Here is a 23,158-nt window from a genome sequence, read left to right on the forward strand (position 1 = left end):
GTCTTATCTACATTCAGAGACAGATTGTTGGTTAAGCACCAGTCCGCTAGTTTCTCCACCTCGTCTCTGTATGGTGCCTCATCGTTGTTACTAATGAGGCCCACCACTGTCGTTTCATCAGCAAACTTGATGTAATTTGCACTGTGCGTAGCAGTGCAGTCATGAGTCATCAGCGTGAACAGGAGTGGGCTGAGTACACAGCCCTGGGGGGTTCCAGTGTTCAGTATCGTGGTACTAGAAAATTTTCCAATCCGGACTGTCTGAGGTCTCTCAGTCAGAAAGTCCAGAATCCAGTTACAGAGGGAGGTGTTAAGGTTCAGCAAGCTCAGTTTTTCTATAAGTTTCTGGGGGATGATTGTGTTGAATGCTGAACTGAAGTCAATGAACAGCATTCTTACATAAGTGTCCCTCTTATCCAGATGGGACAGGACGAGGGATACAGAAACATCGGTAGACCGGTTGGGGCGGCACACAAACTGGAGGGGGTCCAGAAAGGTGGGGAGTCTGGACTTGATGTGGCCCATGACTAGCCTCTCGAAGCACTTCATGACTATTGGTGTGAGTACCACGGGGATAGTCATTGAGACAGGACACAGAAGTCTTCTTCAGCACTGGTATAATCGTGGTGGTCTTGAAAGATACAGGGATAACCGCTTGGCACAGGGAGGTATTAAAAATGTTTGTAAAAATATCAGCTAACTGTGCTGCACATTCCTTGAGCACACAACCAGGTATATTGTCAGCTCCAGCAGCCTCATGTGGGTTAACTTTTGTTAGTGTCTTCCTCACATCAGCTGCGGACAGGCAAAGCACCTGATCATCAGGAGGAGGTATGGTCTTTCTCACAGGAACTGTATTGAGTGCTTAAAATCACTCGTAAAAGTCATTCAGCGCATCTGGAAGGGATGCATCTCTGTCACTGGCGCATGGAGTAGTCCTGCAGTCAGTAATGGGCTGGATACCCTGCCACTTGTGCCATATGTCTCTGGTGTCTAAGAAGTGACCGTGAATCTTCCGTGCGTAGTTGCACTTTGCCTCCCTAGTGGCACGAGACAGGTTGGCCCTCGCAGTCCGAAGGGCTTCCTTGTCACCTGATCTAAATGCTACATTGTGAGTTCTTAGCAGTGCGCGGACCTCTGCAGTCAGCCATGGCTTCTGGTTTGTCTGTGTAAAAATAGATTTAGAGACAGTGACCTCATTTATGCACTTGGTGATGTAGCAAGACACAGATGCTGCATACTCCTCTAGATTGATATGGTTTTCATAGGTAGCGGCCTCCCTGAACATATTCCAGTCTGTGTGCTCAAAGCAGTCCTGTAATGCTGAGGTGGCTCCCTCTGGCCATACCAGGGTCTGTTTCAAAACCGATTCGGCACTTTTTAGCAGTGGTCTGTATGCAGGAATAAGCATCACAGAAATGTGGTCAGAGTGGCCCAGGTGGGGGCAGGGGGCAGCCTTGTATGCATAAGGGATATTTGTATAAGCTAAGTCCAGTATATTCACCCCTCTGGTTGCAAAATTAACATACAGGTAGAATTTAGGGAAGTAGCTCAGGTATGCAGCTGCGTCAGCGTGCGTAGGCTGCAAAGGAACAAGTAATAGGTTTATTCCTTGCTGAAAAGAGAAGAGAGAAAGCAATGTTTCGGCTGTTGAGCCTTCTTCAGGTGTGAGCTATTTAGGGAGGACTGCCTTATGATCTGTGTGGCTGAAGTCACCGGCAGCGGTAACACAGCCATCAGGGTGAGCAGTTCGTAAATCACTGATGGCCCCGTACAGGACAGGCAGTGCCTCTCCGAGTCAGCACTGGGCGGGATATACACAGCTACAGTCATAACACCACTTTAAATACTTCACCACTTGAATTAACGGAGACTGTTTAGGAGGCTAGATTGTGCTTGGGGCACCGGCTGCGTCTGATGTACCACAATGGTACATTTGTCCATGTACTTGCTGCCTGTCCGAGGTGAACTCTGAATTGTCTGTTGCCCAGCAATGTTTTGTGATTGTTTTGGGCTCATGAGGGCTTCAATAGAAGAGCGCTGATCACTGTTCATGTTACACCTCCCTGTCGGTACCCAGGCTCGCCTGGGGAGGCTAATGAACCAACTCACAGACTAAGACAAGCTTCAGAGAGGAGCATCAAACATTCCCAGTGCAAGTCCCAGAGCTAAGATGATCCAGTCTATTAACTCCTGTTGATTGAGCAAAGATAAACTATACAACAGTTTAACTGTTTAAACATGAATTCTTAAATTCACTCACGTGTTAAATTTTCTTTAAATTTGTAGTCTTTTTAGACGAAAGAGCGGTGAAAATGGTTTGTTCTCAAAATAGTTTTTTTTAAACAAAACCTGGATTGTTAGTTGTTTCAGAATATATATATATATAGAGGTGTATACAGTATGTATTGTTTGAGGTATGAGCAGGAGAATGTACTGTACAGATGCAGCCATTCAAAGTGCGCGGTACAAACACGTAATAGGTAATAGGCTGCGGCCTCGCGCATCATGACTCGCGTTGATGCAAAATACCGCGGTACGTGATTGGTTGACTGACAGGGGCACTCGTGGTCCGTTGGTCAGTCGTAGAAAGATTGAAATGTCTTTACTGTGCCCGTTTTAGTATTGAATATTTATATGGAATTTTACCACTGAAGGGAAATCTTAGTAGCTGAGCATAAAAAGAATAGGAGCATACTGTAACGTGTGTGAAGGCCATAAACGATATTAATTTTGGAACATAAACATACAGTATATGGCTGGTCTCAGTACTTTAAAGAAAAATACACACCAGTATTCCATTTCTCCCTAAACATTTTAAGCATCGAAGTCTTTAACTAACGTGATACCCGAGTCAACAAGCATACTTTTAGAATTTGATTAAAAGGGAATATAATATGGAATCGCATATCTAAAGAAATTAATAACGATATAATTATATTCATATACCGCAACACAAGAATTGTACACACTGTACGATGTCTGTTGATAATGTTTTGTAGGGCTTTTTCAACACTCCTCATGTGACCTTGCCGGTGGCGCTGTGGGTTAGATTCATGACTCCCACGTCACACGTTGTGTGAATCCCGCTGGAGCCATGACTTTTTTTTTAACAAACATTTCTTTGAAAAAATAAAACGTTTCCCTGGGTCAGAGACTAAATAAAACTTCACTCGCACCAAACAAATTTATATTTCTAAATATCACAACATGATCGCATTTAAGTCATTTTAATAACAATGTCACCTATGCGTTACAATATAAACATTTATATTGATTTAAATCGCCTTTATTTAAAACCCATAAATAAAGCTGATACTGTTTAGACTTTTAATTATTTAAAACTGTATTACAGCAGCACAATGCAGCGTAAATCGCTATCTTTGTCTTCTGCGTAATAATGTTCACCTCTCTGTCCAGCAAATTAACAATAGTAATAATAATGAACTTTATTGTATATGGCGCCTTTAAAGGTGGCTCCTCAAAGCGCTTTACAGGATAAAAACAATAACAATACTGTTAGGCTGGGCAAACGATTTTTATTATTTTTTTAAAAAGAAATACAAAATGAGATATAATGATGTGTTCCGGCTTAGACATTAACGAAGAGCATAACGAAGGTCATAAAGGTCATAAACGATATTAATTTTGGAACATCAACATATTATGTAAACTGTATGTTGCTGTTATTGGTATTTTAAAGAAAAAATACTGTAAAATCCTGGGTTCGGTACAATGATTCAGGCATTCATGTGAAGGACAACAGAGCTTTCATGTCTCAAAAAGACAAAAAGAATAACGGACACAACGCGAGCCTGCATTCTCTCCTCAGCCGTCCACTCCACACTTTTCCCTGGGTCAGATTTTAAATAAAACTTCACTCGCACCAAACAAATTACCACACATGAACACTGAACATGTTAACCCAAATATGTCTCTCAATACTTTTATGTTACGTTACTTTGGTAAAATGTATTTAAAAATAAAAATGATTACAAACGCCAGCAGAGAGAGACACACACACAGTTCTTCATTGTCAAAAAGTAATTGTTTTTTAATTTGTCAGCACCAATGCAAACGCGTTATTAATGAAATGCTTTTATTCATTCTTAATCGAACTCACAAGTTGTCATCTGCTGTTGAAGCTCTGTGAGACTAGACTCACACATGGCTAGACTTGACTCGGCTCTGGCTTTCCCACCTATATCGATGCACTGCAAGTACAACCCCCCTCTCTGCGGGAGTGCTGGCTGTGACGAATTAAACCGGTTTCACAGGTATTTTCAAGGTAGAAGGGGGTGAGATTTCCAGCGAAAGACACCTCCCCCCCTCCAAAACCCAGTGAGTACAGTACTTACTAGTTAAGAAAGCTAGGCTAGGCAAAAGGAACCCTTCTTTCGTTGGAAGACAATAAACATATTCTACCTGTACATGAGAATATAATGCTGGCGCGTGGGCGCGGTGGGGTGCTGTACCAGCTGTAAAAAAAAAAGCTGCTTTTGAGTGTCCATAATATTGCAGTAAGTGAAAGGACCACGGGCATTCTTCCTCCCCCTACATTCTCAGAGTAGAATAGAATTTATTAGCACAATTTATTACAGGGCTAAATTTAATATTATTGATTACTAATAATTTATGCTAACACCTAGCTTTCTTAACTAGTAAGTACTGTACTTACTGGGTTTTGGGGGCTGGGGGGGGTGTCTTTCGCTGGAAATCTCCCCCCTTCTACCTTGAATTCCCCCCTGTGTATTGTCCGTTTAGGGCAAGTGAGAGAGAGTGTGCTGTCCTTTGACAAAACAAGGCTCACCAGATAATGTGAATCGAAATCTGTTTTTCTAGCTTTTAAAGTCGTGCGATGTGTAAGCAGGAACACATAACTATATCTTACATATGAAAAATGCATAATATAGCTCCCAAATAAACGCAAACGTGTTTTTAATAAAATGCTTTTATTCACTCATAATCTGACTATTTCAGGAAGACTAAGGAAGGACTAAGGAAATTGTCACCTGTTGTTGAGGCTCTGTGAGCTCGGTGACTTTGAGACCACTTGTTATCCCAAGTTGTTTGAATCGCCACAATTCAAACAGAGAAAAAAGAGCCAACTGACAAGATTTAAGATGTGGCTGTCAATGTTGGATTAAAAAAAACACGTTGCCCGACGTTAGTTGCATTGCTTGAAAAATAATTTTATTTGAGAGACTGGATAAGTAATTCAAGTGTTTTTTTTAACTTCCTGAAAAACAAGTAATAATTTAACAATATGTGTAAACGTTTTATGATATGTCGCTGTTGTGAATGTCTGTGGAGTGTATCTTATTTGCCTGTCTGTCCTGGCTGTGCTCTCGCTCGCCCTCCTTCCCCCCTCAATTCAATTCAAGGTGCTTTATTAGTATGACAGTTCGGTACAATCAGTGTTGGGTATTTACTTTGTAATCTGTATTGCTTTGACATGCCACTTTTAAAGATGATATATAAAATCAAGGCTTTAACTTGCTTTAACTCCGCAAGTCTGAGTTCTTGTGTCCGTCCTATCCAAACCCGAAAGTATTACAATATGTATCTTTATAGCAGGTGGTGTACAGCTTTTTAGTATAGATTACACTTTTCTAAAATGTATTTAAAAAATAAAAACGATTACAGTCTTATCTTTCCACGTTTGATCCCAAGATCCCAAGAAAAATACATCTAAACGGGGAGAAAGCTATGCTGAAAGTTTATTAAGATACTTGGAAGACAAAGATATCAATTTATGTTGCATTTGTCTGATTGTGAATAAAAAAACACATATTTAAACACGTGTTTGCGATTTAAATCAAAACGCAATTTAAATCAAAATAAATGTTTATATTGTAACGCATAGGTGACTATTCATTGTTATTAAAATGACTTAAATTCGATCATTTTGTGATATTTAGAAATATAAATTTGCGAGTGAAGTTTTATTTTATCTCTGACCCAGGGAAACGCCCTGTCGCAGTACACAAATATAATCATATCGTTATTAATTTCTTTAGATACGCGATTCCATATTATATTAGCAGAAAAGCTTAAAACTACCACTTTTTTACACACTATTTCACATGTTAGTTAAAGACTTCGATGCTTAAAATGTTTAGGGAGAAATGGAGTACTGGTGTGTATTTTTTCTTTAAAGTACCGATTCCTGGAATCTGACTGGCTGACACCCTTCTGAAGTGGTTCCATAATATCTGGTATAAAAAAGCCTGGATTCTCATGTATCTGATACAAGTATCTTTTAATACAGTCTTTGCTGTGCTCTTGAGTATCCTTGTGATATTTTGAGCTCTGGTTGAATGATAAGTGTCGCAGTTTAAATAATTTTCGTAGTTAGAAATTATGAAACGCTCTGTTAAAAGCAAGGGAGTTTTTATGTCAGTTGTAATAAAAGAAAATGCCTGACAAAGGCTTGGACAGATTCCAAGTGCTTGTACAAATGTGCTAAAGAAATGAACAAAAAAAGTCATTCCTTTATCGTATTGGCTAGCTAATGTCCTGTCCTCGTTAGTTAGATCTACAAAATGCTGTGGTGTTTGTCAAAGAAAAAACTAAAAGTATTTTCGTGTAAAATGACGGTTAGAAAGAATGTGGACCAGCGTAATACTTGGAGTTTACAGCTTGTCCAAAGTCATTCATTATTAATACTATTAGTAATATCTTCGGTAAAGGCTTTGATGCATAAATATTTCTGATAAAGGTAGGTTGTGTACTTTTGTCCAACTGAGCAATCTTGCTTTCATAAAATATACCAACTTTTTAATGACTGATGATTAACATGCTGTAATACACAATTTAAATTTCAAAGCTCAAATGCTCTACATGAGAGGTTAAGCTTTATTGGCTCCTCCTGGTGGTTTTACAAGGTGATTCTGGATACTTTCCGGCATGACATCAAATGATTCGTAATACCGCGTGATACTGCGTTTTGATGCAACACGCACACCGGGGTATACCGCGAAATACCCCACCCATTTTGAATGGCTGCATCTGTATGTGAGGTACACTATAATATTGGTGCCGTCTGACATATCACTGTATATAAAGATGCAGAAAATAAAAATGACTGCATATTCCATGTGTTGATTGCTACACTGTCACCAGAAAACGTTACAATTGTCCAAAGACAGAATAATCTTGTGTAATAAGCGTGTCAATTTATTTTGTCACCAGAAACACACACGTCATATGGCATGCAGTGTTGTGTCACATCATGCTGTGATGTCACTGATGAAAGAAACCAGAAAGTGTTTTTGGAAAAACAAGGGAGAAAATGCTGCATTATTGTGTAGATCAAGAAGCTGAAGCGGCATTTGAGTCTCTCATCGTGGGCATCAGGAAAGAAATGTACACACGAGTGTACTGAACACAAGAGACATTAACACAAAGGCAACGAAGACTCAACATTTCTCTGTTGACTTCATTACCCAATTACATCACTTTTAACAGTAGCGAAGTCGTTTATTTAGTGTTGTAAGTGTTCAAACTTATTTTCTTTTTGTACTTTAGTTAAAATATGTCGTCACCTCTTTTTTGCTTCTGTGGCTCATTACAATTAGAAAATCAACTTGGGGAGGTAGTTGAATTAAAACAATGTTTGTTGTGTAAACATGAAGTGTAGCAAATGTATTCATGAATGAGCTTAATGGCCTGTTGTCGGGTCATCGGCAAACAGTGTAGCTATTTGAAACAGCCAACCACAGCAGATGCCTGCAGTTACCTCCTTGAACTGACAGGTGCACCGGCGCCCTCCTGTCGCTTGCACTCTCAGGACACATACAAAGAGGGCTAAATACCTCCTGTCCTTGCGTTACTTTCGCACACTCTGTAAATTGTATTGTAAATTGCAATTGTGTAATTTATTGTATCCTAATTGTTTTTCCTCTTTTCGTTAATCTAATCCCTATAAATTCCTGTCCTTCTGCTCTTCTATCTCTCTTAATGAGCTCGCGGATAAAGCATTTCATTGGCGACAACACCACTGTGTGCTGTACAGTTCGTGCGTTGATAAATAAACCTTGATTGATTGATTGTGACTCCTTACCTTGAAATGTTTGGTCATTTTATGTCAGTCATATGCATATATTTCTATTTTATTTTTACTTAGAAATGAGTTTAGAAAAACAGCAAAGAGGATGAATTTCTACCATTAAGAAATTTAGCAGATTTATGAAGTTATGGTGTCTGCATATACTGTACAGGCAAGTCATGTCAATTGGAACATTTTTTCCAGTTTAAATTGGTGTTCACCTCCAGTAGGGTTCAAAGATTCAATTTATTGTCTATATTCATTAGTTAAAGAACTCAGGTTTCAAGAGAGACCTCAGATATAGTTAGATCCACATAGTAACACTGTGAGACCTTTGAAGCATTTGCAGTTAGAAATACAATTGTTGTGGAAGCAGCACTGTATAATATGTTAGAAGATTAAAAATTGCCAAACACTCACAGTAGTGTGGCAGGTAGCGTTGGTGTTAAAGTTCTTGGGTCCTGGGTGTGACTCTGGCCCATGCAAGCTTCTGTGTGTTTTTGCATGTTCATCATGTGGGTTCTGAGCTCTTATCCTCCTGCAGTCCAAATACATTGTCATGGCAAACTGGCGACTGGCAAGATTGTCCACTCTGTGAGTATGTGTGTGGTTTGCCTTCTGCAGTGCTCTGGTGTCCTGTCCATGGAGTGGACAGGCACTGGGTTCCGACAATGTTTACATTCTTCAAATATAGCTAATAGACCTGCATTATAGTTTGGCAAATCTAGAGCTGTTTTGAACTTGTGCTGTTTTTGTAAAAAAAAGTCTGTAGATTGTTTGCCCAAAGCTGTTTGTTTGATGTGCCTGCTTTGTCCACTGTGTTTATAATAAAATTGTTTACTGTCTTATTGATATGTGCATTTGGATTCTATATGATCTCAAATGAGAAACTATTTTTATCTATGAAATTTTCAAAACTTACTTGTGTGTAAATGTATTGTGAGTAACGTTAAATTTGTGTTTTGTTGAGACAAAATATTAGTTTTTATCTTTGTTTAGGACACTGCAACACTAGTGCCCTCTGTCTGCCTGGTTAGAGTCTATCACCATGACCTTGTAAATGATCAGAATTTTTCAGTAAAATAATTTGTTCCTACTTTTGTCGACAGGTGAAGAGGAAACTGAAATATCCAAGCATGCAAGATGTAAGTAATTATACACTGTAAGGTAAATTACTGGCCCTCACCATGATATTACTCTTAATTAAAAGTCAGTATAGAATGTCTTGCCTCAGCAATGTTTTAGAGGAAGGTTTTAGATGAAATAGCCAAGGGCAATCAGACATGCTAAACGTGTTTCATAAGGTTGTGAATGTCACCTTTACTCATTCTAAAGACAAAAATGTTACAGCTGACACACACTTGTCATATTTTGAATTTGACATTATTTTGCTAAGCAAAATTAACCTCCAGTACCTTGTGAAAAAAGATTTAATCATTTAATGATTGACAAAAATCTGCATGTTGTTAAATTGTTCTGTTACACTGTTCAGTGTTATTTCTAGTTCTTTGGTTCCAATAAAACAACAAAACAACATAATTTCCATTACTTTATTTTGTATATAACTCAATGTGCTTTACTAATCATGAAATCAAACTGAGATTCCACTCTACACCTGTCCCTTCTTTAAAAAACAGAGATTGGCTGTGCGTTGTTAGAATACCCACAAGAGTCATTCTGCTCTAATATATGTGATAAATTCTTTAAAGCATGACTTATATGGAGTTGATAGTACATGGGCGCCCTCTTGTGGCTTCAGGTGGAATTACCGGCCTACTTGCCACACTGTTGTCCACAGTAGGTCTTACATGTGCTACTTCTTTACTTTGACAAGGAGGTCGACAGAGGTGTAGTATCTTTACAGTAAGTTTGAAATGCACATTAAGAGATGGGATGCAACCACAATCATTGTTACACTTACCAGCATTTTATATATGGGAGGTCACACTTAAACTCACATTGTTTTCACAGTGTGACTAGGTATCCTTTCTGTTTTTGTTTTTGGGGCATCGATTAATGTAAGAATTATCGTATTTCTGTGCCTCCTGTTGCCCCAGTCTTTTTATAGGTTGCGTGGCCAGGGGGACCCCTCAATTTGCAACGTATTTTTGTTCTGCACATTCAAATTGAGCAAGAAATTCCCTGTAGTGGCTCTTCCTGTTGCTGCTGTGGATCATCTTAATGGAAGTCTGGTAAAAAAAAAGACCAATCATAATCAAGTATGTAATGTTTGTGAAGCGCAGAAAACAGTGGGAAAGTGATCTCAGAGGGACGCCCAGTCAGTCTATTGTAATACATAATAATAATTTCTTTCATTTGGTTTTGTCTGTCAGATCCATGTAACTAGCAAACAGTAGACATACATTTTCAAGCTAGAGATTTAGACTACTGGAGCTGTTTTTACTAGACGGTAACAGATTCTTGTTTCCCGCAGTTGTACACATGACAGTGATGTTTGTTGCTGACCTAATAACCAGCCACCACCTTCCAATTAAATGAGTTTTGATATTTCCTTTTAAGCCAGTCAGTGCTGGTTCTGGACTTGCATGTGATTCACAGTGCTGGTGTTGGTGGACACATTTTTGACACTTGGTAACTAGAAACAGTAATGTTTTGTTTCAGATGACCTCAGGGTCTGTTGTTTACTGCTCTGAAAGGGTGTAGTGTAGATGGGTCAAAGTGCAAGGCTGCTGGGAGTCCTTTAGCACTGGTTAACTTAACCTTTTCCTTAAATCATATATTTTGATTTGGCATTCTGGCCAAATTTCCCATAGACCTCCTAATCCCATCTCTGAAAGTGCTTCGTCCCTCTGCTCTCCTTCCCGCTGATAGCTGAAGTGTGGTGAGTGTACTGGTGCACTATGGCTGCCAGCACATCATCCAGGTGGGGCTGCACACTGGTGGTGGAAGGGATCCCCATTACCTGTAAAGAGCTTTGAGTGGAGTGTCCAGAAAAGCACTATATACAGGTAAGTGTAAGCAATTACTGTTGATGTCAGTAGGCTTACTCAATTAAACAAGTTAGTTACAGCACTTTTGTTATTAATTTTATATTCAGACCTGTTTAGTTTATAGTTGAAATATAGACTGTAATCAAGTAAATCAACTTAGAAATAAAAAGACTGATCTAATCATGCTATGTTTAAAGATGAGAGCACTGTAATACAAAGATATGGATAATGACTTTTTTTAAGACCTTAGATATGTAATTTTATCGGAAAATATTTTCCAATATTTCTGTTAGAGGAGTTTCCAATGTTTTGCAAATGTGTTATGAACTACCATAGTACATATTGTCCTTTTAAAAAATAGTTATTTTTCACGTTTGCAAGTTTGCTTTGTGTAACCCTCTCTTAAGGGGAGACAGGTTTTAGAACTGGTTATAGTTGCTCACGGACGTAGCGTTGGCTTAGGAACTACAGCTCCCATAATGCACTGCTCGAGTTCCTCGTGGCGTCTGTCACGGCCCTGTTCTGCCTGGCTGTGGTGACGTCCAGCGGGTCCCTCCTCGTTCTGGCAGCTTCACTGTAGATCATGTGCTGTCACCGGTGCGTACAGGAGGAACTCGCACAGGACTCCCTTTCTTAAATTTTATTTTCTAAAAAATTAGAAGAAAACCACAGGAGGGTTTCCAGAGATACGTACCAGTCAGGCATTCAGCAGGCTGGTATCAAGGGTCTAACTACCAGGCTGCGCGCGGCCCTGTTCCTGACTCCCGTGTCCCACCCCTCTTCGTCTGGTTACATTTACATCAAAAAGATCAAATCAATGGCTTGTAATACAGGAAGTTGATAATTTGCTTGAAAGACTGGTTGAAACTTTAAACGTCCCTTGATTTGCATGTTTATTTAAGAAGGACACAATGAGAAACTGATTACTTCTTTAAACTTTAAAAAAGAACAGATTTTAAAAAAGGCCACATATACGTGCTAGGTAAAGCCTTTTTTAAGAACATGCAGTTGTTTGCTAATGTTCACTTATTAAGGCTAAACCTGCAACTCTTCAGATTTGTATATTTTATTAGAGACCAATTTAATTTTCCTGGTCACACAAATGCACAGACGATTCTGGTATTAAATACAAAATCGACCGTCGCCGACCCCCACCCCCCAGGCAAACAGAAACATATTAACCCTTGCACCAGTAACGGAGTGCTTGAACTGAACAGACAGGGTTACTGGAGGTCGAAGTCGCCATGCATGATCACATGATCACCCGAAAAAGAAAGCGCAGGGAAGCTACTTTCAGTGGCACAAACTGACACGAAGGCCTGTGTGGTTCACCTGCGGCGTTGTAGGGATTTTCCCCAGGAAAAGAAGGCGCTATATCTCGGAAACGCAAGCAGCACAAGAGCAGCACTAACACATGCAGTGGGTTTCTTGCTTGAGTTATTTTTAGAGGGGGACAACTTCACGGAGCTAAGATTCATCAATGAGTAATCAGGAAACAGTTTAAATTCTCATCAGAAAGACTTCAGAAACTAAAATTATCCTGCAGCTAGGATCACACCTTCCCCCTTCTCTTAACGACAGACTACTGTTCTTCTAAATTCTCTCTATTCATTGTAGGTTTCATTTCACACCTCTCTTCACCTGTCCTGACTTCACACCTCCTGATTGGCCTCTCTGTCTGTCCCCTGCTCCTGCCCCTCGCCCCTCCTCTCTCCCAGCTCTTGTTCTCCTGCTACATTACCTTTGCTTACTGCTCTGTCTTTCTCACACCTGAAGAAGGCTCTGAGGCAGAAACGTTGTGTTTTTGTTCTTCTCTTTTCAGCAAGGAATAAACCTATTACTTGTTCTTTTATGCTGCTGCAGTTCATAGCCTCACATTAACTTGTAAATGCACTGAGCTCTGTGGCACTGCACCCTTTTGACTGGATACAATACCTTTCTCTCTGGAGGTGTGGGATGGGGCTGAAGTTAGTCTCCCTTCGTCAGTTCAACCTCTGAAACGTCCCCATGTGGGCTTAAAAGATTATGAATATTTAACATACTATGATATATAACATTAGTAAAAATGTCAATGTAGTGTAAGTATTAATTTGAAGGCATCATTAGAGAGTTCAAGATTTATACAAATATTTGACAGTCACTTTAAAATCGTATTTAAAAGACCAGATTAAAACAATTTCTGAGTAGTCATTTGAATGAATTTGTTACGTTCCATAATGTCCTCACGGTAAGATGCATTAGTCACCAGGAGATGTAGACGCTGTCAGGAAGTCATCCTGTGGGGTTCGTGAGGATTGGAAAGTGACTCGGTGAGTATTGTGAATGCGTTTCGACGGAGAGTGAAAATAAAAGCCCACACCCAGTTTCACACCACAAAACACTCCCTCCAGTGTTACACCAGAAACGTTCAGCTGAAGGAGGTGTGCATCACAACTGCATTTTTGTTGTTTTCGTATTCCGTAACATTTTCTAACACATCCGATGAAGCCAAGTAGTTTTAAAACCTACAAATATCATTCCCTACTAATTTAGTTAGTAGGAGGTAGATCAGTAAAATATCTGGTGAGAAAACTCAGAGGTGACTCAGACTGTTAGTCAATCCTTATATTTTGGAAACTTCAGAGATACTGTACCATCGACAGTTGCTGTGTCAGATTGTCGTAGAACTATAGTCTTCATGTTTTAATGCTTGAGTTAGGGACCAAACTTGGGCTGGAAGGGTTACATATCGGGTTGGTCCAACCTCATCTCAGCAGCTGCTTCCCCTATACTAGAGAGAGTGTGATTTCTGAACAAGTAGGCAGCATGTGGAGCCCTCTTCAGGCCACGACACCTGACACCACATCCGAAACTAGTGTTTCTTTTCTTCAGCTTTCAGCACGAAATGAACTTCTACCTGTTTCTTATGATTTATGTACATCGACCCTCCACGTACTCGCTACCTTAGATCTGCTACAGTACATATAACACTTCTGGTAGAAAGTTAGCCCATGCAATAAAATGTGTATTTGCTCTCCTTTTACAGTTTTTCATACACTAATCTTTTTACACTGTATTGTTTAAAAGACTTAAAAGGGCATAAATAAAACAGACTGATCAGATCATAACTTTATTACAGATATAACACAAACGCCTGTTCCTCCACAAATTGCTTTAACCAATCGTAAGCAAATCTAAGCACACATTTTACAATGCTTTGCGTTGTTAATTTATGAGCTTCTCGGTTCATTATTTGAGATTATGACACAATTTATAACTAGTTTTTTTAAAAAGTCCAACAAGGATGGTAGTTCTCCTTACACAAGACAAAATGGTTTCAGCTTAGAATTGCACCTTATAAATACATGACAAATGTATCTGTCCAAAATGCAGTACATCAGTTGAGCAGAAGACCTGACAGTCATTTAGCTCAGCAGCCATATCACCCTGCAACTCACAACTGGCAGCCCACTGAAGCTCAGCAGGTGTGAGCCTGGTCAGTACCTGGAAGGAAGACCTCCTGGGAAAAACTAAGGTTGCTGCTGGAAGAGGTGTTAGTGGGGCCAGCAGGGGGTGCTCACCCTGCGGTCTGTGTGAGTCTTAATGCCCCAGTATAGTGACGGGGACACTATACTGTATACAGGTGCTCTCCTTTGGATGAGACGTAAAAACCGAGGTCCTGACTCTGTGGTCATTAAAAATCCATGGGCATTTCTCGAAAAGAGTAGGGGTGTAACCCCGGTGTCCTGGCCAAATTTCCCATTGGCCCTTACCAATCATGACCTAATAATCCCCATCTATGAATTGGCTTCATTACTATGCTCTCCCCACTGATAGCTGGTGTGTGAGGAGCGTTCTGGCGCACTATGGCTGCCATTGCATCATCCAGGTGGGGCTGCACATTGGTGGTAGTGGAGGGGATCCCCATTACCTGTAAAGCGTTCTGAGTGGAGTGTCCAGAAAAAACACTATATAAGTGTAAGCATTTATTAATTATTATTTAAAGAATTAATTAAACCAACTACTAGCGACACATGATAAATTGGTCATTTCGTTGCACTGGTTAACCCTCTGTTGTACATGCGCACAGGTCACAAGCAGTAATCTTTTAATTTGTTTTTAATTAAATATCGTAACAGCAGTTGTATCTGAATGAAAGAACACAACAGTAACTTTTCAGGATAAGTTATTTAAGCCAGCAGGCATATCACCCTGCAGCTCACAGCTGGCAGCCCACTGAAGCTCAGCAGGTGTGAGCCTGGTCAGTACATGGATGGGAGACCTCCTGGAAAAACTAAAGTTGCTGCTGAAAGAGGTGTTAGTAGGACCAGCAGGGGGCGCTTACCCTGTGGTCTGGGTCCTAATGTCCCAATATGGTGATGGGAACAGTAAATAAAAAGGCACCGTCGTTCGAATGAGAGGTTAAACCAAGGTCATTAAAAATTCCAAGGTTTTTTTCTAAAAGAGTAGGGGTGTAACCCTGGCATCGTGGCCAAATTTCCCATTGGCCTTCACCAATCATGGCCTCCTAATAATCCCCATCTATGAATTGGCTTCATTGCTCTGCTCTCTTCCCCACTGAGAGCTGGTGTGCGGTGAGTGTACTGGTGCACTATGGCTGCCGTCGCATCATCCAGGTGGGGCTGCACATTGGTGGTGGTGGTGGAGGGGAGTCCCCCTTACCTGTAAAGAGCTTTGACTGGAGTGTCTAGAAAAGTTTAAGGAATTAAACCACAAGGAGGGAACATTACAAAGGACTTTTAAAGGGATTAAGATTAAGGGGATTAGAAACCAATTTCAGAGGTTTTGAAATTATTTGAGAGAACAGTAGTAAGATTTTGAAGTGGGAGCTAAGTTTTGTTTAGAGTTTTTCTGGCGTTACACTGTGTAAAGGTTGTGCCTGCTTGTCAACTGTGTGGCCAGCATGTCCTGCCTGTGTCTGCACCCCCACTGTGGACTCCGACCGGAAGAGGTTTGCTGTATCAGTGATCTGGCAGCAAGAGTTCTGGCAGGAAAGGTCCTACAACAGAAAACTAGTCTGTGGAAAATGAACAGAAAGTCTTTTTGCATTTTTTAATGTATACATCCTATACTACAGATTTTGTGTTTCCTTTAAGGTAATTGTTGAAATTATTCTAATTCATAGTTCTCTAGCCTGTGGCTTACTTTTCTTGTAGCAACTGTTTAGTAATTTCAGTTAAAAGGTTAATTCCATATTTTATACATCCAGATCTACAATTATGCAATGAATGGACTCTGCATGTGTACTTCTGAACTGTGGTATCAAACTTACAGAAAGAAGAGATTCAATTTAAAGGTGTAAAAGTAGTTACAAGGATCAACAAAGTTAGCGATAATCGCTTGTAATCCCTATGAGAGGCTGTTAACAGCAATCTGGGAATGGAGAAATTTAACAGAGTGGCAATAATAGTAAAATGTAGTTCCTTTCAAGAACAATAAGGTGCTCCCCACTACATTTTAGCTATAAACAGTATATGTAATATATGATATACTCTTTATGATATATTTACTATTTTTCTGAAAAGTTCAGTTGCTATCATTTTTTCTTTTCCATTTTGAAACGCCTGTTATGGTTGATACTATTTAAATTTAACAAGGCCAGCTTGTCAGCTGTTACAAAACATGTTCACAACTAAACTATATGATGAACTATCGTTTGTCATGTAAGGTAAGCTGGCAGACCCAGTTTGTGCAGTTTGACAGTGGTGCAGAGGGGATAACCAGGGAGGCTTAAAACTGTTCACATTTCAGGTTTTTTTACTGTACAGCCACAGGCACTGCACTTGTACTTCTTCCATATGGGTGGTATTGTCCAGAGACAGTCGCAGGTCTTGCAGTACTCCCCTACCTGTAGAAGAGCATATTTAACAAACTAATCTATTATGTACATTTTGCTTCTATTCTTGACACTTTATTTACAGTACCTAGAGTTGTATGAACATGTAACAAGCTACCCAGCCCTGTTGTTCAAGACAATACGCTGTCTTTCTTCAAATGAGATCATTGGTTCAATTGGGTACTATCAAATGGTCTAGATAGGCTCTCATTTATAACCTGTAGGCATTATTGAAGGATTTAGTTAATAATTGAGAGATCAAGTTTGCTGAAGCCACTCTGTTTAGACGTTCTTATTCCTGGTAATTCATACAATGGGTAATAATTCATCAAAATAGTAAATTAACTTGATCGGCTGTTTTTTTGTTTTAGTTTTATTATTATTTTCTGTTCTAGTTTCAATTACGCATTTTATTTACCATGTGTCGTGTGTGCAGTGCTAATTGTTTTTATTTTATTGCTTGTAGCCACTCTGCACATTTGTCGACTATGCTTCTGTTAAGGCTGCAGTTTTACGAGCATAAAAAAGACCAACATTTAGGAAGTATAAGAACTAACCAACTAATTTGTTGAATTTGCAGGAGAAATTTTCAAATTTAATTTGGCAAAAACACGTGAGAAATAAATTTTTTTAGATTGCTGGTGTAGTGCGCAGAAAGGGTACCAACTTTGCTCAGCTTCGGGAATTAATTTTATTAGAAGATTTTTAAAAAATTGTTCTCCTGAGTGTCTAGCAATGCATTTGAATGAACATGAAGTGATTCAGCTTCGTGAGACGTCAGTTTTGGCAGACGAGTATGTTTTTACTGGAGCCCCTGTGGTGTGTTCTGGTGAGCTGTCATTGAGACATGTTGCACAAAATTCTGGAAATAAATTAGTGACATTTCTTTTGTTAATAGAATCAAACAGGTACAGTTTATGATTATTGTAAGATACCTGGCTATTTTATTTTAGAATGTAGAACACTGCAGAGAAAGGATCAGTCAGTGAAGAGTGCTGGAATTCTGCAAAAATCCAGGTCTTCAGAGACGACTTCTGAATCAGATAGTGAGTCAGCCCTTGAGGTGAGCTACAGTCCATTCATTCCGGATAGATTCGTATCATTGCTGGATAATCCCGAGATCCCAGTTGAAATCTGAAGAGACACGGGTGTGGCGAAGTCGTTCTTTAGGTAATGTATTTTTGAACTTGGACTTGGTGACCAGGGGTGGCTGTGCATTCTGGATTGCCTGTGCTGCTGTTTCTTGTATTCTAGGAAGAGATTTGGCGGGGGGTAAGGTGTTGCCTGTACCCCAGGTCATTGATAATCCTTTGTGAGGTGAGTCTTCCAATCTAGCGATGGAGAACTCTCCTGCTGTTTTCCCTATTTGTGTTGGGACGTGTGCACAAGCCAAAGAACAGGGGACTGATTGTTTTAGTACAATGAGTGATGTGTTACTGGCAGACTCTTTTCTTGCTCGTCCTGATTATGTAGCAGCTGATCCTGTAGTTGAGGATGGAGTTATACCTTTGATAAAGACGTCTTGTTTTTTGAACAGAAGTGTGATCCTGAGATAAAAGCACTGCTGTGTTGTCACCCAAATGAGCTTTCTGAACATGTCGTTGATTATTTTATAGACAGATGTACTGGCCTCACTAAATGTATCTTCTGTTCAGCTATCCAGTCAGCTAAATAATTCTTGGAGAAAGCAGGCTGATCTCTCATTCAAAGCATTTATTTGAACAGAAAGTGTGAAAAGATATTGCCATCTTTGGTGCCATAAAATGCAAGGCGTATTTAGAATACCACACTTTGCAATAACTTTATATTAAACAAACCTCCCACAACAGCTCTACATTACTTCCTGTAACACCAGAAGTTATGTCCAGATCTAGTGAACTGCCACTAGAGGTCCATAACAACAGAGGTGTGTGCCACTTGATCTTCCAGTGGAGTGTGGTATATCAGGTAGTAATGCCAAGGCATTTTCATAACGAGGTGTTGCATCTAGCTCTTGACCATGGTCTTGGTCTTGCTGGTCACCTTGGTGTCAAAAAGATGTGTGATCGTGTTCTTCGGCTCTTTTTCTGGCCTTGAAAGCTGATGTGGTTACGTATTGTAGGTCTTGTCTACAATTTTAACACAGACTGTCTGTGATTATAATAATACAGGAACCATTTTCCCTCACAAGGTTTCCCTCAATTTCCTTCAAAGGATTAATAAAGTATCCATCTAACCATTCTACATTATTTCAGCTCACTAAGTCCATGGGTCTGTGGTTGTCACAGCACAGTAAACACCCCTTTTATGGCTTGGCTTGGTCTGAAATCTCACGATGCCCTTTTGTCAGTGTAATACCAGTGGAGGTAGATCATTTCTGTGTCATGCTTGCTTTGGAGATGTTTTTCTCTACCACACTATGATATGAATTCTGCTTGTTTGTATGTTCTTGGAAACATTCGCCTCAACAGAGGAAGATCTTAAAAACACCCTAGCTTTGAGATTTGATCTATTCAAGGTTTTCAGTTTTATCTTAAATTCTGACATTATTCGTAGGCATGAATAAGAATTAAAGAGAAATGTAATTATTCTGTACCTTGTTTTGATCATTTTAGGTTTCCCAGGATGTCTGCAAAAGCTGAAAGAACATCACAAAGCGAATGTAAAGAGGATGTTTGAATCTGTGTCTGAAGGAGTTTCTAATCCAGGAAAGGAGACACTTCTCAATGATATTTTTACCTATGTGTGGATAACTGAAGTTGCAATCCGACATGATGACAGGCAGTCCGAGACTGGCTGTAAAACCACAGTCTCCCAAATCGTTCCCTCACAGGCAGTGATATTTTCAAGCTGCTGCCGGGACAGGCAGAATCGATCAGAACTCTACTAACAAAGGGAATTGCTGGCTCTGGTAAAACACTCTGGGTGAAAAAACTTCTTCTTGATTGGGCACATGGAACGGAGAACCAGGAATTTGATTTGATATATTATCTTCCATTCTGTGAATTGAATTTGTTCATGTCAGAAATTAGCTTGCTAGAACTCATCCAGTCTTTCTTCCCAGTGATGGTAAACTTGGGCGATGCTTTGGATTGTTGTAAAGTCCTGTTCGTCTTTGATGGATTGAATGAAAGCAGGTTTCCTTTGGATTTTGAATCAAATCTGAGATGTTCTGATGTAAAACAGCCCATGGCTGTTGATGTGTTATTAACCAGTCTCATTCAAGGAAGCCTTCTTGGTGAAGCCTCCATCCGGATAACCTCTAGACCAGCTGGAGCAAGCCTCATCCCTCTAGAGCACATCAGCAGAGCGACAGAGATACAAGGGTTTCAAGATGAGAAAAAGGAAGAGTACACCAGAAAGAAATGCAGATCTGGCTGACAGAATTATTTCAAATTTAAAGATGCAGAGAAGTCTTTACATTCTATGCCAAGTCCCTGTATTCTGTTGGATTGTGGTTAGTGTTCTTGAGCACACACTGGGAGAGACCTGTGAGGACCAGATGACAAGTCTGACAGCCATCTACACAAAGTTTATTGTTCTCTTGCTAAGGACCAAGAAAGAGAAAGCAGAAAACGTCCTCAAATCAAATCGAGAAGCAATTCTTAAACTGGGGAAGTTGGCATTTGAACATTTAGAAAAAAAGAGTGTGTTCTTTGACACAGATTTGAAAGACTGTGGCATTGATAGCACCAATTCCCTTTTTTCCAGGGTCTGCAAGGACATTTTTTAACAGAATTTAACTTTATTTCAAGGAAGAGTGTACACTTTTGTGCACCTCACAGTCCAAGAGTATTTTGCAGCTCTGTATATTTTCTTTTCTGAAAATCAAAATCTAAGCCTACCAAAGAAATTAGCTGTGTCTTTCTCCAGTGCTGGCAGCAGAAAATCGATATTCAGTCTGAATGCAGAAGCCCTTGAACGGGCCGTCCAGAGCCGAAATGGCCACCTTGATCTCGTCGTCCAATTCCTTCTAGGAATGGGAATGGAGAAAACCCAAGCTCTTTTAAAAGGATTCCTATCCAGCACAGAAGATCACTCTAGTGACATCCAGAAAACAGTAGAACATATTAGGGATTAAGGAAACCTCCTCTGTGTAAAGATGCTTCAGTCTTTTATATTATTTAAGTGAGCTAAATTACAAGTCTTTGATGGATGCGTTTGATGCATTCCTATATTCCGGAAAACTTTCAGGACAAATCTTTACACCTTCACAGTGTTCAGAACTTGCCTACTTTTCAGTTACAGAAAATGCTGAAATAGTTCTGACACGATGCTATACTGCATTAGAAGAGAATGTACAGAGATTGATACCTTTTATATCAGAAGCTCTCAGGTAAGAATACAAAACATATTTTAACAAACTTAAAAGTAGTTTTGATTTGGAAGTGCTCAAAACAGGGAAATGCCATGAATGAAATCCAGAGTAATTTTGAAAAGCACATAACAGTTTTAAAAACTATATTGTGTTATTATATTTATTTCAGTAATGTGCTCATATTTAAGTATTTAATTTACCTTTCAAGACAAATCTTTGTCTGCAAATTTTAATTGCCCAAATTTGAATGTCAGCAAAACTGCAAAATAGCTTTAAACGTTTCAGTAAGGATATATAAGTATATTCTTCCTCATGACGGTTCATCATCACAAGCAGCATGACTTCCACTTGATGAGAGGTCCAGTTGTAAGCAGCAGTGTATTGAAGGGATCAGTGTTAGATCTTCCTGATCTGCAGTATATCAGTGACTTAGATTCTCTTATAGTTTACATTAATATAAAAATACAGGGACTAGCAAAAATGAAAACGGCAAATGAATCACAAGAACAGACAAAATTGAGTTTTTAAATGTCAGTTCAGAATTAAACTTCCTGTCTTCTAAACATAAGTATCTCCCTTCCTGAGCATGCTTCTGCTCGTCTTTCTCTCATCATATCTTGGACTCAAATGTAACATCTCTGGCTACTGCACATCCCCCCATACCTATTGCTCTGGAGCCCGGGGTGTAAACTGCCTACTGTTCTCAGTTCCAGAGTTTCAGAGCAGCTGTGTCCTCTGGTTTATGCTTCACTGTTGGTTCTGAACGAGTCCTCTTGGTTAGCCTCGGCATGGCCTTTGAAGATGTGCTATACTGTACTTGTATCTGGTTCCCTCATAGTCGTCTGTGTTCAAGAATTTTAAAAAAGCATTTAGTTCCTTCAGTCTGTCAGTTATCCACGGCTCAGTGTGTCAAGGAAATTGACATCGTCTCCTTGAAACCTAGACGGTGTAGAACTGTGCGGCAGCAGAAGACCTGTTTTTAGAACAATATCAAACCCGCTTCCAAAAATCCTATTGGAAGCTGAATGAATCTACTTCTGTTTCCTTCATAAGTGGTGCTTGATCCCTGACAGACTGTCACACATCACTAGTCCTGTGCATGCTCTTTCTACACAGTAGTGCTCTGTAAGAATCTTACTCATTTTAGGAGTGTCCAGATGAAGGAAGATTGTGGCAACATGGACCTTTTTTATTTGTACACAGCTCCAAACAGGATATTTGATCTTATGTAGTATGACTGTTAATTGATTATATCAGTGTAATCTTATTTTATCATACATAAAACAAAGAGACTACCACTTATTGGTGAGCATATGTTACATTGTTTGGTCCATACTTGTTTTATTAAAATATGTGTAAAAATGGTAAAAATCGCAGGTGCTATTTAGCATGATAAGAAGGAGCTCTTCAGATGGTCAGTCATGGTCCTGTTCTTTGCCTGCAGAGTGTGGCACTGTGAAACGGGACAGACGTGTTGTGAAGACCTGGCCTCTGTTCTTCAGTCACCACGGTCCGTTCTCAGAGACCTGGACGTGAGTTCTCGCAGCCTGGGTGCTCCAGGAGTGGCACTGCTGTCTGCGGCTCTCGGAGCTCCCAGCTGTAAATTCAAAGTCTTGTGGTAAGATAACCTGGGGTTTGAGTGGGCATGTCGGTGTTCAAGAGAGCTATTGGACTCTAATTCAAGCCACCTTAACCTTAAACACTTTTTTCATATAGTTCGATGTCCTGTTTTATTTGTTTATTTTTTCATGCCGTGACGCGTTTGCTCTGTTTTTACATGAAGTCCAGTGTGGAGGAGGCACTCTCCCTCTGCTGTGGAGCGCAGTATGTGGTAGCACAAAGGACAACAAGCCCTTCTCATCTTTCACCTGCACAGGTCAATGGTCATTATTTCTTGCTGTGCCATTGCAGTTGTGTTGCTCTACTTTTATTTTTATTTCTGTTTACTGGAGCTTACATACGTTAATCACATACATGTTAAAGACACTGTTTCCCTTTGTCGGTCATGTTTGTTCCCTTAATTAT

General features: G+C 39.8%; 1 long non-coding RNA gene and 1 pseudogene across 1 annotated transcript in view; both read left to right on the plus strand.

Annotated features, from left to right (window-relative positions):
* The window catches only part of LOC148647979 (uncharacterized), a 32,180-nt gene extending 22,592 nt beyond the window's left edge, over positions 1–9,588 (plus strand). Inside the window, exon 3 of the long non-coding RNA XR_015926720.1 lies at positions 9,159–9,588. This is a non-coding gene — a long non-coding RNA (uncharacterized LOC148647979). The remainder of the gene's footprint in view (positions 1–9,158) is intronic.
* A 10,029-nt stretch (positions 9,589–19,617) lies between these two features.
* Positions 19,618–20,965, plus strand: LOC148647980 (protein NLRC3-like; annotated as a pseudogene).
* Positions 20,966–23,158: the final 2,193 nt, after the last annotated feature.

This window comes from Lepisosteus platostomus, chromosome 15 (assembly GCF_059453375.1).
Source record: "Lepisosteus platostomus isolate fLepPlt1 chromosome 15, fLepPlt1.hap1, whole genome shotgun sequence".
In the NCBI taxonomy this organism is placed as follows: Eukaryota; Metazoa; Chordata; class Actinopteri; order Semionotiformes; family Lepisosteidae; genus Lepisosteus; species Lepisosteus platostomus.